Below are 18088 nucleotides of genomic sequence, written 5' to 3'. Positions count from 1 at the left end.
ATGGTTTTCATTGTATTTTTTGCCCTTTTTTCTGCCAATTGATGTGCAAGTATCTTCCCCACCTGTTTGCCATATTCACACTGCAAAGACCGATGTTAATTAAAGCTCGCAGCTATTTTCTCTTTTAGAGTCTGAGTACATCTGGGGATTCCTTGGGTCGTTTATGTTAACAGCGCTTCCATGAGATCTTTTCAAATTAACAAGTTCTGCGCAGGTGGCTTTAGTAATGCCCTCTCTAGCTTTATTCTTTCGCCATATATATTGCTGTGCGATGCCCCTAATATATGCTTTCATCGAGTCCCAAAGGTTACAAAAGTTAGTAGAGTTAGTATTAAAATGAATAGATTCTACCAGGAGCCTTTCCATGTATGCAATGTATTCATTATATGTTAGTAGGTATCAAGGGAAAGAAAAAGAGCGTCTAGTTTTACTTGTCGCCTCCGTTTTAAAACTAAAAATAATAGGGTTATGATCCGATGTAATTTTTGGGGGCAGCTGAATCGTGTCTGTCTGAAGTATCTGATCATGAGCCCAGACCTTATCAATCCTGGAATACTGCCTGTGTGGACATGAGTAAAATGTGGAGCCTGGAAGGTCTGGATGTAACGTTCTCCATACATCTTCAAGATTATGCAAACAAGCGAATTCCAGGATTGAAGCCCTAACTTTTGACATCCTGGCGGTCATGCGACGGCTAGTAGAGTTAATAGAATAATTAATTACACAATCAAAATCGCACATGATTATTAACATCCCCGCAAATCCAATAATATTAGCATTAGCGTGTTAAAGAGCTGAAGGGGGATGTTTGAATCAGAATAGCAGTTGTGAGAAAAGAAGATGGCGGATTGACATCGCCGCTAAGAGCCGCATTCTAAGCAGCAGCCACACCACACAGTACCATCGCACCGTTATGTTTTCCCCGAGAGGCATAACACACTGTGATTTATTTACAAACTAAAGCGGACCAAATAATAAAAGAATACAGCTATTAAACCCGCTAACGCTCGCTAAGTAAATAGAAAGTTTTTCCACTGCTTCTTACAGATAGGGTGACCAACTGGCATTGGTGCAAATTCAGGACCGTGAGTGTAAAAATTCAGGACAAAGGGTCAAAATTCAGGACACAAATTCAGGACAGGAGGTCAAAATTCAGGACAAAACTTCAGGACAATAGGTACGTTTTACAGACACATCAGAGGTCGCGCAATAGTATATAAGAACAAGTTACTTACCTTCGGTAACGATATATCTGTAAGAAACATTAGTTAGTGTTAGATTCCTTACCTTAGAAATATCCCCAGGCGTCAGTCTGGATCCGGAAACTTTTGCGTAGCAGTACCCCTGCGCGTCGGTAGGCGTCGTCTGCAGGCGTCCCCTGCGGCTCCGCGTCCGTCGTGCGCCGTGATGACGTCGCTGGAGTACATAGACGCCGCCTCCGCGCGCTGACGTCAGTTCTTTGCACACAGCATTTCCGCGCCAGGAGACGCAGAGCCATGAGAGAACCAACACTGGTGCCATGTACAAACTAGGGCCCTGAAAGGGATGACCTTAACCCTAGGTATCAGTTCGCAGAACGGGGAGGATGGGTGGGTTCGGTAAGGAATCTAACACTAACTAATGTTTCTTACAGATATATCGTTACCGAAGGTAAGTAACTTGTTCATCTGAAAGAAACACGTTAGTGTTAGATTCCTTACCTTAGAATACATACCCCAGCAATACCAACCCCGGTGGTGGGTCTGCGAACCAATACAAAACTACACCAGAAAGTCCTGGAGGACAGAACGGCCAAAGAAGCCATCCCTCCGGACTTGACTGTCCAGGCAGTAATGCCTCGCAAAGGTGTGCAGCGAGGCCCACGTAGCCGCCTGGCAAATGTCCTGCAAGGGGACTCCCCGGCCCAGGGCAGTAGTAGCCGCCGTGGCCCGAGTGGAATGGGCCCTCAGCCCAACAGGAGGCTCCTTCCGAGCCAAAGAGTAGCACGCTTTGATGCAGAGGACGACCCATCGAGAGATGGTTCGTTTACAAACCGCCCGTCCCTTCTTCGCACCCACGTAGCCAACAAACAGTTGGTCATCCACCCGGAACTGGCGTGTGCGATCCATGTAAAATGAAAGCGCACGTTTTGGGTCCAGACGATGGAGCCGCTCTTCATCCTTTGAAGGATGCGGAGGCGGGAAGAAGGAAGGGAGGGTGATGGACTGCCCGATGTGAAAGGCCGAAACAACCTTGGGCAGGAAAGAAGGTCTAGTCCTCAGAACCACCTTGTCAGGATGAATGGACAGGAAAGGAGGTTGGACAGAAAGAGCCTGGAGCTCACTCACCCTCCTGGCAGAGGTGATGGCAACCAGGAAAGCCGTCTTTAAAGTCAGGAGACGGAGAGGGCAAGAATGAAGGGGCTCAAAGGGAGCACACATCAGGAAAGTTAGAACCAGGTTCAAATCCCACTGAGGCATCACAAACGGAACAGGTGGAAACATGTGAGTGATGCCTTTCAAGAATCGAGTTACAATCGGGGATTTGAACAAAGAAGGCTGATCAGGAAGCCTCAAGAAGGCTGAAAGGGCAGAAAGGTAGCCCTTGATAGTGCCCATAGCAGAGCCCTGCTGGGCAAGAGAAAGAAGAAACAGAAGAACCTCCGAAAGAGGGGCAGAAAGAGGATCCACAGCCTTTGCTGTGCACCATGCCACAAATCTGTTCCACCGACAGGCGTATACCGACTTAGTGGAGGGACGCCTGGCTGCCAGAATAACATCACAGACTTCAGGAGGCAAGTCAAATGGCCTCAACTGCCGCCGCTCAATCTCCAAGCATGGAGGTGGAGACTGGACAGGTTCGGGTGGAGGACCGTCCCCTGCTGCTGCGACAGAAGGTCCTCCTGAAGGGGCAGGCGGATCGGGGGACCGACCGACATGCTGAGTAGCTCGGGATACCAGTACCTTCGAGCCCAGTCCGGAGCCACAAGGATAACTTGGGCCCGGTCGCGCCTGATCTTCTTCAGCACTCTGGGCAGAAGTGGTATAGGCGGAAAGGCGTATAACAGACCGCAACTCCACTCGCGCCGAAAGGCGTCGCCGTGCGAGTGCCGTCTTGGAAACTCCAACGCGCAGAACTGATGACATTGCGCGTTCTCTTCTGTGGCGAATAGATCTAACCAAGGCTCTCCCCATTGCAGAAAGATGCCTTGCGCCACGTCCGAGTTCAGACGCCATTCGTGATCCATCGAGCACCGACGGCTGAGTTCGTCCGCCCTGGCGTTCAGAGAACCTGCCAGGTGTTGAACCGTCAGAGTCACGCCCTGACGTTCCAGCCATTGCCAGAGGCGCAGAGCCTCCTGGCAAAGGGTCCACGACCCCACTCCGCCCTGTTTGTTGCAGTACCACATGGCGGTGGTGTTGTCGGTGAACACCTGCACCACACTCCCGTTGACAAAGGGGAGGAATGCCTTCAGTGCCAGACGAATCGCCCGCAGCTCCAACAGATTGATATGGAGCCGGGACTCCGCCGGAGACCAGATGCCTCTGATCTCTGCCTCTCCCAAGTGGCCACCCCAGCCCTGGAGGGACGCGTCCGTCACGACAACGTGCTCCGGTTGGGGAAGGGAGAGGGACTTGCCCCTGACCCAATCGCGGTCCGTAAGCCACCACTGCAGTTGTCTCGCAGTGCCCTCCGAGATCAAGACGTGGTCGGACAAGTTGCCCTGATGCTGGGCCCACTGAAACTTCAGGTCCCACTGCAGAGCCCGCATCCGCCACCTGGCGTGATGCACCAGAAGGATGCAGGAAGCCATCAGTCCCAGCAGCCGCAGCGTCAACCTGACCGAGACTCGGGATAGCGGCTGAAAGATGGGAATCAAAGCCTGAATATCCCGAACCCGCCGTTCCGGAGGATAAACCCGAAACTGCGCCGAGTCCAGAACCGCTCCGATGAAAAGGAGCTTTTGGGAGGGACACAGGTGTGATTTCGGCACGTTGATGGAGAACCCCAGGTCGTGCAAGAGGTCTGCCGTCATCTGAAGGTGGTGGACGACTGTCTGGGGCGAGCCCGCCTTCAACAACCAGTCGTCTAGGTAGGGGAAGACTGAAACCCCTAACCTGCGCAGATGGGCTGCGACCACCGCCATCACCTTTGTGAACACCCGTGGGGCGCTGGTAAGGCCGAAGGGGAGCACGACAAACTGAAAGTGCTCCTGGCCTACCGTGAACCGCAGGTAACGCCGGTGGGCCGGCAGGACGGGGATGTGAAAATAGGCGTCCTGCAAGTCCAACGCTACCATCCAGTCTTGCGGGTCTAGAGCAGCCAAGACCTGAGCTAACGTCAACATCTTGAACTTCTCCTTCCGGAGGAAGCCGTTGACGTTCCTTAGATCCAAGATAGGACGTAGGCCCCCCTTGTCCTTCTTGGGCACCAGAAAGTAGTGGGAATAACAACCACGCCCTACTTCTGGCCCAGGAACGCGCTCGATGGCCCCCTTGGCCAAGAGGGCCGTAACTTCCTCCTGCAGAAGTGTCAAGTGGTCCCCCGACACACGGTGGTTCTGCGGTGGCATGGCTGGAGGAGAGGTCTCGAAGGGGAGGGAGTAGCCCCTTCGGACAATTTGCAGCACCCACCTGTCCGAAGTGATCGTGCGCCAGTGAGCGTGGTGATGGCGAACCCTGCCACCCACTGGCGTCACATGGGGCCGAAAGCACGGACTAGGAGGATTTTGGGGTAGATGCTGCGGGGGAAGGTGTGGTCTGACCCCGCCGTTGTCCCCGACCGCCACCACGGCGGTTTCCACGGCCGCCACCGCGTTGGAAGGATTGTTGCGGCGCGTGGCTGGCAGCACGTGTGGGGGCGCCCCTTCCTTGGCCACGAAAGGGGCGAAACGAACCCGGTTGCTGACGCTGGGTCGAGAGACCCAAGGACTTGGCCGTGACCCTGGAGTCCTTGAAGCGTTCCAGCGCGTGGTCCGCTTTGTCACCGAACAGGTGACAGCCATCAAACGGCATGTCCATCAGGGTATTTTGGACATCAGCCGAAAAATTGGCGGATCTCAGCCAGGCGTGACGGCGAATCGCCACCGTCGTAGACATAGCCCTGCCCAGCGAGTCGGTCGTATCAAGACCACACCGAATGGAATACTTCGCTGCATCCCGGCCCTCAGCTACAGCTTGACCGAGCTTTGCCCGCACCTCCATGGGGCATTCTGGCAGCAGCTCCGCGACCGTATCCCACACAGAGTGGGTGTAGCGGCCCAAGAGGCAGGCGGTGTTGCAAGACCGCAGGCCCAAACTAATGGACGAGAAGACCTTTTTACCAAACTGGTCATACCTCTTGGATTCCCGGTCGGGCGGGGCCGACGGGAATGCGGACTGGGAGGTCGAGGCCTGGATCACCAGACTCTCAGGAGTGGGGTGGGTAGACAGGTACTTGGGGTCGTCCGGACAAGGACGGTGGCGCCTGGCCACGTTCCGATCAACAGGCGCACCTGAAGCGGGCCTGGACCACGTGCCCAACAGAACGTCAGACAAGGCTTCATTAAACGGCAGCAGAGGCTCCAAAGGGCATGACTGCGGCTTGAAGACCTCGGTGAGGATGTTAGGCCTCACGGCCGCGACGGGGAGCTCAAGGTTTAAGGCCTTGGCAGCCCTCATCAGCACCACAGAATAGGCAGCTCCCTCCACCGATGCCACGGTTGGAGGAGAGATCAAACCAGGGTTAGGGGAGTCGTCCAAACCACTGGCATCCCCCAAGTCACCCGTCCAGTCCGGGTCATACTGGCACTCGCGAGCCAGAGGGTCCTCGGACCCCTCCCAACCTTCACCGTACTCCTCATCCTCTCCGTATTCGGAGTCAATGATGAAGACCGGCTCCTCGGGGTTCATGGGCCCCATCGGCGCCGGGACCGGCGTCGTGCGACGCCCATCCGGCGCCGCGTCCGGCGTCGGAGAAGGTAAGGGGACGGCGCCGCCCGGGGCCGGCGCCGGAACCCCACCGCCGGCCGGAACCGGCAGTGGAGAACCGGCGCCGCGCGGGGGCGGCGCCGGGGGTAACCCCGATGGCAACGGCGCCGGGGAGGCCGGAAGACCAGCCGGCGCCGATCCCGAAGGCCCCTGCGGCGCCGGGGTCGGAGCCGTCGGCGACGCCGGGCCCGGAGCACCCGACGGCGCCGAGGCAGGGACACCCGAACCGCCAGGGCCCCCAGACGGTAGCACTGGGCCCGAAGGCGCCGTAGGCCCCGTCGGAGAAGCGAGCGCCCTCATGGCCATGAGGAACGCCTCGATCTCCTCAGGCGTCGCGCCATGCCCAGGGACCGGAGGGTATGAGGCAGGCCGCGCCGGCGACTCTCGCGGAGCCGCGGGGTTGGGGTCACCCGAGCCCCCGGCCGCATCGCGCGAGCGTCGGGGGGAGTCGGGGGTACGATGACGACGCCCCGACTTCTTGTGCTTCCTACCTGACGAGCCTGACGAGTGGTGTCGACTTCCGGAGCGCCCAGCGCGGCTCCGCGACCGCTCCCTCGAACGCTCCCCCGACCTCCGGCCGGACCGGGACCGCTCCCGGTCCCGACGTGGGGCCGACACCCGGAGCTCCAGCAGCTTGCGGGACCGCTCCCGCCTAGCCTTGTTGGTAAGGGCCCGGCAGTCGAGGCACGATTCCACGCCGTGGTCGGGGCCCAGACACCGGAGGCAGAGGCGGTGATGGTCTGTGACCGACATCGTGCGCTCACAGTCATCGCAATTCTTAAATCCAGGCATCCTATCAGGCACAATAGAGAAAAAAGTCGAAAAAAACTTGGTCAAAGACCGGAGTACTGCTCTTCCAGATCTGCGTCCACTGGCGCGGAAAAAAGAAGAACTGACGTCAGCGCGCGGAGGCGGCGTCTATGTACTCCAGCGACGTCATCACGGCGCACGACGCCGACGACGGACGCGGAGCCGCAGGGGACGCCTGCAGACGACGCCTACCGACGCGCAGGGGTACTGCTACGCAAAAGTTTCCGGATCCAGACTGACGCCTGGGGATATTTCTAAGGTAAGGAATCTAACACTAACGTGTTTCTTTCAGATATATATAGTATAGTATATAAGTAAGCCCAGCCATTTCCAAACATATTCAACCATTTGCAAACCTATCCATCATGTATCCTTCCATCTATCATTTCACTCATCCATCCCTTCATCCATCCCCTCATCCATCCTTTCACTCATCCTCCATTATCCATCCATCCACCCTTTCACCCTATCCATCTGTACACTTATCCATCCACTCTTCATCCCATCCATCCATTCACTCATCCATTCAGCCATTTACCCTTTCACCAATCCAGCCATCCTTTCACTTACTAATCCTTCCACCCATCCACTCTTTTAGTTATCCATCCACCCTCCCTTTCTCTCTCCATCGACCCTTTCACTTAGCCTTCCTTCCATCCATCCATCCACCCATCCATCCACCCACCCATCCATCCATCTACTCATCCACTCATGAATCCATCCATTGCCCCTATCACTCATCCATCTATCATTTCACTCCTTCACACATCTATTCATCCTTTTGTCCATCTACCCTCCCGTTCACTCACTCATCTATCCTTACACCCACCCTTTCACATCTCCATTCATTCACCCTTGCACTTATCAATCCATCAATCCATCCATCATTTCACTCTTCCACCTACCCCCATCATCCACCCACCATCCACCCACCCACTCATCCATCCTTTCACCCACCCACCATCCAATCCACTGATCCATCCTTTCACCCACCCACCATCCACCCACCCACTCATCCATCCATCCTTTCACCCACCCACTCATCATCCATCCATCCTTTCACCCACCCACTCATCATCCATCCATCCATCCTTTCACCCACCCACTTATCCATCCATTCTTTCACCCACTCTCCATCCATCCATCCTTTCACCCACCCATCATCCATCCATCCATCTGTCCTTCCCCTCATCATCCATCCATCCATCCCCTCATCATCCATCCTTCCCCTCATCATCCATCCATCCTTCCCCTCATCATCCATCCATCCTTTTCCCTCATCATCCATCCATCGTTTTCCCTCATCATCCTTCCATCCTTTTCCCTCATCATCCATCCATCCTTCCCCTCATCATCCATCCATCTGTCCTTTCCCTCATCATCCATCCATCCTTTTCCCTCATCATCCATCCATCCTTTTCCCTCATCATCCATCCTTCTCCTCACCCATCCATCCATCCCATCCATTCATCCTGTCCCTCATCCATCCATCTTCCCCTCCATCCATCCATCCTTCCCCTCATTCATTTATCCTTCCCCTCATCCATCCATCCTTCCCCTCATCATCCATCCATCCTTCCCCTCATCCATTTATCCTTCCCCTCATCCATCCATCCTTCCCCTCCATCCATCATCCTTCCCCTGATCCATCTTTCCCCTCATCAATCATCCAGCTACCCTTCCACCCATACATCCAGCTATTTACATTTTCTCTCCATCCTTCCCCTCTCTCATCAATCCATCTATCCTCTCTCATTATCCATTTATTCAATCTTTCATTCATCCATTCACCCTTTCACTAATTCATCCAGCCATTCACACATCCCTTCACTTACTTACTCGCCCACCTTTCCATATTAATTTGAGCTGAGCCTTTTTGAGAAGAGACCCATCAAGAACTTCACCCTCGCTGCAGGGGCCGTTCCAGGACTGGGACAGAAGCCACCACAGGGGGGGAGGGACAAGAGTCCTCACAGGCGGGGGGGGGGTGGACTGGAGCCACCACATGGGGGACAGGAGCCATCACAGGCGGGGGTGGGGGGGGTGGACTGGAGCCACCACATGGGGGGACAGAAGCAGGAGTCATCACAGGAGAGGGAACGTGATCCACCAGGGTGGGCACAGGGGTGGGCATGCAGTATTCTAGTATCATCTTGGGCTTTTCGCCCCCTCCTGCAAAAGACAACGAGAAGACAGGCTCTCTGTCCGAAATGAATGTATATGGCCTGGTGTTGTAAGTCACCAGGACTCCAGTACGCACTACTTCAAAACAATTATTTCACGTTAGTACATTCTTTTTATTTTTTAACAATCAATGTTGATGCAGATAGTTTTATGAGCTTTGATATCTTACATTCCTAAACACAATATATTCATATCATTATTTTCACAGAAATGCAAACGAATTCAATGGTTCCTATAACATAAATCATAATGATTAATCTACACCCAATGCATTTCGGGGCGAGTGCACCTTCGTTGTTACACACACACATGTCAATTTAAGGGGTGCAACAGGGTGTCCTTTGGACACCCGTCACCCTTGAGATGGCATTCTCAAATTGTGATTAGCTAATTGCTAATCGCAAATTGAGAATTCCTCCCCATTCATTTCTATGGGCCTCTTGGCCCATAGGAAGCAATGAGATGTCATTACTTATTTGCGAATGGCACCCTGCGAGTCGCAGATAAGGAATATTTAGGAATTGTTAATATTTTAGCAAATCCTACATGCATCTGATTTTGCTAGTCCCTAAATGCGAATCCTTAAACTTCGCAATTAAGGAATCGCGAAATCGAACGTTGATGCATCTAGCAGTTAGTTTGTACCCAGAAAAAGACCCAAAAGTACTTGCTTCATTCATAATTACTTCTAGTGAAGTGACTGGGTCTCCTGTGAAGACAGCAATATTGCCTACATAGGCAGTAACCTTAAGCGCGCTTGTATGATATTTTCATTGGCCATCAGTGTCTGTATGAGGGGCTCAATATATAATGCAAACAAAAGTGGGGACATAGGGCACCCCTATCTTGTCCCTCTGTGAAATAAAAAAAGGTGCGGACTGAGTGCCCTAATAGCTCAATTTGGCCTGTGGAATGCGATATAAGGCTTGTATCCACATAAGGTATCCAACAGTGATTCCAAATGCTGCCGGAGTAGGACAAAGACAACCCCAAGCTACACGGTCAAAGGCCTTTTCTGCATCTAAAAGCATCATACCTAAGTTGCAGTTTGAATGTTTCGTGTAATCGAAGGCCAAAATAGCAGTATTGGTGGTGCAGTAGTACCTCGACCCACTATGGAGCAGTGTTGTTTTCCTGAAACCAGGTCTGGCATAAAGGGGGGCAGGCGATTAGCCAACACCTTGGCATAGAGCTTAGCATCCGCGTTAATAAGGGATATTGACCGATACAAGCCACATTTGTCAGATGACAACCTTTTTTTTTTTAAATATAATGTTTGAAGCGTCCCAGGTTAAAGGAGTTATCCCAGAGGTGTCAATCTCTTGCATAACCTTGACAAGCAAGGGTATTGTGATATTCCTAAATAGTTTATAAAATTAAACGGGAATTGAATCGTCCCCAGCTGCTTTACCAGGTGGGAGCGCAGATAGGGCCAAAAAGAGTTCCTCTTGAGACACCTCATAGACCAGCTGTGATCGACCTCCTCCTGCAGGCCCTTTCTAGATATTTAACAAGTTCCTCTGAGTTTATAAGATCTGACTCGGCATATAAAGTTTCATAAAATATTATGAACTATTTAAGAATAGCATTGGTCTCAGTATAAAGTGTATTATCAACCCCTTTCATGGTTTTCATTGTATTTTTAGCCCTTTTTTCTGCCAATTGATGTGCAAGTATCTTCCCTACCTGTTTGCCATATTCACACTGCAAAGACCGATGTTAATTATAGCTCGCAGCTACTTTCTCTTTTAGAGTCTGAGTACATCTGGGGATTCCTTGGGTCGTTTTGGTTAACAGCGCTTCCATGAGATCTTTTCAAATTAACAAGTTCTGCGCAGGTGGCTTTAGTAATGCCCTCTCTAGCTTTATTCTTTCGCCATATATATTGCTGTGCGATGCCCCTAATATATGCTTTCATCGAGTCCCAAAGGTTACAAAAGTTAGTAGAGTTAGTATTAAAATGAATAGATTCTACCAGGAGCCTTTCCATGTATGCAATGTATTCATTATATGTTAGTAGGTATCAAGGGAAAGAAAAAGAGCGTCTAGTTTTACTTGTCGCCTCCGTTTTAAAACTAAAAATAATAGGGTTATGATCCGATGTAATTTTTGGGCGCAGCTGAATCGTGTCTGTCTGAAGTATCTGATCATGAGCCCAGACCTTATCAATCCTGGAATACTGCCTGTGTGGACATGAGTAAAATGTGGAGCCTGGAAGGTCTGGATGTAGCGTTCTCCATACATCTTCAAGATTATGCAAACAAGCGAATTCCAGGATTGAAGCCCTAACTTTTGACATCCTGGCGGTCATGCGACGGCTAGTAGAGTTAATAGAATAATTAATTACACAATCAAAATCGCACATGATTATTAACACCCCCTGCAAATCCAATAATATTAGCATTAGCGTGTTAAAGAGCTGAAGGGGGATGTTTGAATCAGAATAGCAGTTGTGAGAAAAGAAGATGGCGGATTGACATCGCCGCTAAGAGCCGCATCGCGCAATAACTACACTCCACGCTGTTACTTGAAGTGTAAAAGGCCATTTATTAGGACAAGGTTGCAATCATTTAGACTTATTAACAGTACATCAATGGATGAAAATATACATTTCTATAATCATTTAGACTTATTAACAGTACATCAATGGATGAAATATACGTTTCCATAATCATTTAGACTTATTAACAGTACATCAATGCATGAAATATACGTTTCCATCCCATCCCCACGCATTCTCCATTCTGGCTTTCCAAAACCCTCTCACCTGTCTGATTCTTCACCCATTCACTCGATAACCTCTTCCTCTCCCCATTCTCACCTTCACTTGCCCTCCAAGCATCCTCTGTTGACTTTGCCTTTATTGCTCATTGCCTCCCGTGCCCCACTATCAGTCACCTGTGTAACGTTCTCCCCCCACCCGAGGGGTGGATCCGCCCGTATGTGACTCCCCACCCCTCCAAAGTACCGCCACCCAGGGAACCCCCGGAGGGCGGTTACCTGCCCCACCCCCGATTGTCCTGCGCACCTTTCGCCTCCTGCCAGCCTCACTCGAAGCCTTCCAGTGGACGACAATCCACCACCTCACCCCGGATCCAGCAGCAAAATTACCACCCCCGATGGAAACATGAATCGCGAAAGGTGCCCTTCCAGCAACGGGCCCACGCGCCCTTCAGTCCCGTGCCCAAAGGCAGCCTCCCTGCACCAGCACCCGGTGAACGACCATCCACAGACCATGCGTCCCCTGTCATGCAGGGACATCCCCCGGCAAAATCCACCAAGAAAACTGCTCTCGACGCTGCGATCTTCCTGTACCACTCCCGCCTGCGCCTGCATGCGGGGTACGCAAAACATCCCATGGGGCCACACCCTGCGCGGTGATCGACCATCCACCACCGCGCCCAACGCCCGCAGACCAGCAACATGTCCGGACCCAATCATTTGTCTGAAAAAATCCACTCCCCCGCGGTGAATGGCCATCCACCACCTGGCCTGCATCCACCACCTGTACACATCCCAGCAGAACCAGCAACCCCTCCGGACCACTGTATTGGCCATCCAATGTGCCCCTCTTCCTTCCGAGGTGGACGACCATCCACCCCCTGGTCAACCATCCTTTGCCCCTTCGACAACCATTGTCAATCCCTCTCCTGGACCATAAAGGTGCCCCCCCCCCACCCCAAAGGCTGTGCCACATGTAAGACCGTCCTCTTTCGAAATGGAAGTGCTCACGTCTGCAACTACCGAGTAACCTTAGAAGTTCAAGATGACAAAGAAGCATTCTAGCATGTGACGTGATCTTATATGAGCATGCTATGCCAATGAAACCAATTCTGACCTTAGGGAAGCATGAAGCCACCGCCAGTTCATCTTCACCACCTCCTGCATATCACTGTGCGTTGGAGAAGCGCCCCCCCCCATTGCGGTGAACGACCGTCCACCATTGTCCCCGAGGCCACCAAAACCAACAATCCCGGACAAATCATTGGCCACCCCAGCCATCCCCCCCCCCCACTTCCGAGGTGAACGACCATCCACCCCTTGTACCTCAGTCCTTCCACCCCTTGGCAAACCATAACAGTTGCAGACCATAAAAGAATCTCAATTGAAACAAAATTCAGTCATTGGTAAGGCATCAAACCAAGCAGGTCACCCTCCTCCATCTCAGAACGTCCTGCGGTGGACCGTCAACTGTGGATTCCCCTTTACCCGCAGTGAACAACTGTTCACCCAACCAGACCAGCAAGCCGTCCCCAGGTGGTCCCGGGCCAACTCCGTTCCTGTTAGGTGCCCCCCCACCCCCCGTGGACGACCATCCACAGCCTGCACCTCCGTTCGAATGTAAGCGAGGTACAGTCCTGACCATTCCTGGACCGTGACAGGCGGCTCCCCGTGAAAAAGGCCCCCACCTTCCATCTCGCCCCAAACAGACCCATCACCCCGGGCGCCATGGCCTGGACCCCAACAGTCTCCCCCAAGCACAAAACTTGCGTCTGTGCATGACGCCCCATGTTCCGTTCACTGTAAAAACATCCCTGCTCAGCATCCCAGGATCACGCCAGACCTGACATATCCCAGTAAACTCACCCCCATCATGTATCCACAAATCAGGGCAACCTCCCATTTCTTGTGCCCAACGGTGACCGCACTGGTACCAACACCCCCCGCCACAAATGTTGTCCGACCCAATCTCTCAACAGGTCACCACCCAACAATCGTGGACCCATCCAGTAATGTCCACACTCCCGCTAGTACACCTCCACCGTCGACCAAATCGGGGAGAAAATAGCCACGCCCATCCAGGCGACAGCCCTGGCTCCCGCTCAACTTCCAGACCCCTTGGTAGAGAAGGAAGATCAGTCCTGTAAAAGACATGATGTACCCCCAGCCCACTAACGGCCGTTGACCCGATCTCCTCTTCAAGACAAACCCCATGTCCCCAGTACCCAAGCGGCCACAGGCACCGCCTGCACCCACCACCCCACCAGTGCCCCCCTCCCCCCAGGACCCCCACAGGACAACACAGCTGTTGCCACCCGAGCCCCCAAGAACCACACTCTTCTCCAGACCGTCCCGCCACAGAACAGTCCAGTTATGCACATGACCAGCAAATCTCAGGAGAAACGTCTCCCCCGTCGAAAGAAGACTCCTTCCCTCCAATTAACTGCACTCTGAATCCTCGGTGATCGTCCGACACTCACCCTTGCCCCCGCACAAACCGACACCAATCTGCCCGGCCCCTAGTGCCCTCGTGCCTGTGCACACCTCTGCCATAACTACACCGCACCTCAGCTGCTCCGTTCGCAAGCCTGCACCCCAATTCGGCACTACCAACCCACCCCCGCGGTCCAACCTACCTCCCCTCGGTCCCTTCGTATCTTGCAAGTAGCTCTAAACCACAACACCCGCCACCGTGGCGCGCAGTACCACGCGCTCAGGTCAACGCCAAAGAATCCCCCCCCCTCCCCCCCAAGACCACAGAACACAGTGGCCCCCACACTGCTACCACCGCGCCACATCTTCCCGTACCACCTCGGCCATCCCCACCAAAAACGCCCCCCTGCTCCAAGCCCTCAACTACTCATGCACACGTGTCCAACAGGACCACCCCCAAGCTGCCCTGTACATCCCCGCAAACGATTCCATCATAAACTCCTACTTCCTTTGGAAAAACACCACTCCCAAACCATCCCGCCAAAAATTATCCCCGCCATGGCCGATGCGTCAGACGCTCACCCCCATACCGCGCCCATCCTTTGAAAACTCTCCCAGGCCTGAGTCCGCTGATAGAGGTCGTGAATTCACCCCTGCACTCCTTTGAAAACTCTCCCAGGGCTGAGTCCGCTGATAGAGGCCTTTCCCGCCCCTACGACTGCTACGCCTCCAATTCCTGGGGATGAAAACCACTCCCCTCCCGCATAGCCCGACACAACAATTCCCCAACCTTCGCGCGAAAATCCACCCGTCAAGCTACTCCAAGATGTGAAGCCCACCGCCACCTACACGGCACCCCAAAACCTGGCTTCCGCCTCCCCGGCGCATTCAGCACCCACCTTCACTACTCCAACCTTGCACCCACGTGGTGCTGCCACGCCACTACGCCCGTCATGCTGCGGGTATCGTCCGAATCTCACCGGATCATTCTTCCCTGCCAGTGTAAGCATCCAGACCCCAGAGCCCCCCACCTACCTGAAAGCCAATGTCACGTCCAAATGCCACTAGGGAGCCGACCGGCCATCCCAGTCATCCCGCTGCCCAGCAAACCGCTGTGAATCATGTCACCCACACTGTGCTCCCGTCATGACTCCTGCCGCTGCAGCACTGGAATCCCCCAGCACATCCCCCCACATTTGCAACACAATGCCCCTGAATCGCCATGATCCCCCCCAAGCTGTCCACATCCCCAGTCCGCAGCCTTAATTGCGCACATAAGGACTGCTCCAGCACAACGCCCCTTTACTCATAGGCGCCATGCCCATCGTGGCCGTGCCCGCATGTCCCACCTTGGCCCCTTGACCCCTACCACAAGAAAGAACAATCCTGGAACCATTTACCCCCCCCAAACCAGTCAACCCAACATCCCCATCACACAGCACCCGCAGAGCCCCACCGCTCCCTTCGCAACCACACCACCTGACCCCACGCATTTCACACACCACAACCATGCCAACTCATACACAAAACATAAGTAACAGTGTCTGGACAAAAAGGTGTATCTGATGCTGCGCGAATCCCCCGGTGGAGGGCAGGCCGCCGCGGACCCCCCTACTGCTTCGGACCAGCGTATGGAGGCCGTAATGTGCCCCGCTGGCATCACCTGTTGTCGCGCTGGGGCACCGTCCGTCTTCCGCTCCCTCCACCAGGTCGCCACAACCAGGTAGGCCCGAGCACCACCGGGCCTCGTGCCGTCCTTGCCGTCCCTCACCTAGTCCCAGATACCCAGTGCCGCGCGTCAACAAACTCCACCGGGACCCGCCCGTGACCAACTAGAAAAGCGCGGGCTCCCAGGGTGGACGGGCCCACGCCCTGTCTCGCCGCCAAAACTAAGTGGGTGCCTGTTGGACCGCTGCCGGTCTCCGCTACTGAAAGTCTCAAAATGCCCTTTGCCTACCAGCTGATGAATGCCGCCACCAAGTTTAGCCACCATCTCTTACCAGCGAACGGGGTCCCCCGCAAAACGAGGAGCAGTGGCAACCAAAGTGGACCCGCAGCCTGACCCAGGACCGTCCCCACCCACCCCCCATGCATGCAGGGCAAGCCCCCCCCCAGGACAGCAGACAAGAGTGGAAAGAAAACACCCCTCCCCCGCCGCGGCCCCCCCCGCGGCCTCCCACACCGGACCCCCCAGGCCCCTCCCTCCCCCCCCCGGCCCCCCCACCCGCTCCCGCTCCCCAAGTGGTGACCCGACACCATCTACCAAATCCCGCCACGGCCGCCATGCCTTCCCGCCGCTCCGCAGTGCGAACCGCCGCACCCACCCCCCCGCCATTCCCCACCCGCACACCTACTCACTGCAAGCCGAATCCCTCAACCGGGCCAGGGGCTGCTCCCGATCGACACTCCCGTCCTCACTCGCCTCGTGACGAAAAACACCCGCCGCACCAGAAAATCCCCAGGGGGCATCCCCCGGAGACTGCCAGGCAACCAGCCAAACCCTCCATCTGCCCGCTGATCGACAAATCAGCCAGCTCGACCGGCCCTAAAACTAACAAACATAAACTGTCCTCCCGGTGGTGCACAGGTGTCAGGAAGAGGCCGGATCTTCCTCTCCTGACACCTTATATGCCCTCCCCAATCCCACCCCTTCCCTTAACCCCTATAGTCCCGCCCTCCACCTTGTCCTTCCGTGCCTTGTGCGAAAACCCCGGGGGAAGACTGGTCTGTGACCCTATTTCCCCCGGGGGCCGCATTCTAAGCAGCAGCCGCACCACACAGTACCATCGCACCGTTATGTTTTCCCCGAGAGGCATAACACACTGTGATTTATTTACAAACTAAAGCGGACCAAATAATAAAAGAATACAGCTATTAAACCCGCTAACGCTCGCTAAGTAAATAGAAAGTTTTTCCGCTGCTTCTCACAGAGCTTGGACAGAGCTTGGACTCGCCTGATGCTGCTTCTGGCTGCCGGGAAATGGCTGCGGCTCTGGAGCTCCATCCGACGCTCTTCCCTTGCTTGGTGTCCCCTGCCCACCACGCTCTGCTGCAGCTTGCAGCGCAGGATGGCACCGCCGGAGGCAACAGCCCAGAAGGGGGTCTAAGCAGGCTCTCATGCCCCTGAAGCCGCTACTGATTAAACAACACTCACCACAAGGGATGAGTTGAAGCCACAGCTTACAAAAGGAACCATGAATCGCTCCACTTCCTCCAAAGTAGGACGCCCCATCCACAAAACCCTACAATCAGGTAAAGCAAACAATTTTATTCACCCTAGGGGCCACTCAAATTTACCTCCATAAGGGGAGATGGTAGAGGCATTAATGGAGGCAGTCCTCAATATTTCAAAGGAAACACCAACTGTGCCTTTGTTCTCCATTTCAGCAATCAATGCGGAAATCCCCCCAGGCTTGGATCCTAGCCTGCATAAGTCTTCAAACTCTTTTGGAGAGCGTGAGATGTCCGTCTTTCTGGGAATGGGGCTGATCGAGTGCGCATCTTCAGGAGCAATGCTAAAAAGGGGAACAGTTTACCGATAGAGCACCTAACCACCGAGACATTGCCACTGCAGGTGCCGTGCAAGCCGGGGACTTTCACCATTGTGAATTCACCTAGCAGGTTCGGAGCAGCATTTCAACACAGACAATGATATCCTGCCTGATGAACAAAGAAATCATGAAAAACTACAGCAAGATTGAGATCTTAGCCGCAGAGCCTGTTGATTATGATGATGCCCTGGTGACTGGGAGTGACCAAGCTATAGCCTCCCCAAACAGCCCAATTACTACCTAGGATAAGGCATGTTTTTGCAAAGATGAAATCTCTGATACCATTGACACAGCTATAAGTGATTCAAGGGATTCGACTCTCCCTGATGCACAGCCATTAGATCAACCAGTCAATCTATCCAGCTGAAAAAAAAGAAAGCTCTAATATTAAAAGTACCAGAAGCCATACAAAAGGAAGTGATAGGAAGAGTGACCTGCGGG

The sequence above is a fragment of the Lissotriton vulgaris genome, chromosome 4_1, assembly GCF_964263255.1.
Source record: "Lissotriton vulgaris chromosome 4_1, aLisVul1.2, whole genome shotgun sequence".
Lineage (NCBI taxonomy): Eukaryota > Metazoa > Chordata > Amphibia > Caudata > Salamandridae > Lissotriton > Lissotriton vulgaris.
The sequence above is the reverse complement of the archived record's forward strand: the minus strand, read 5'-3'. Positions refer to the sequence as shown.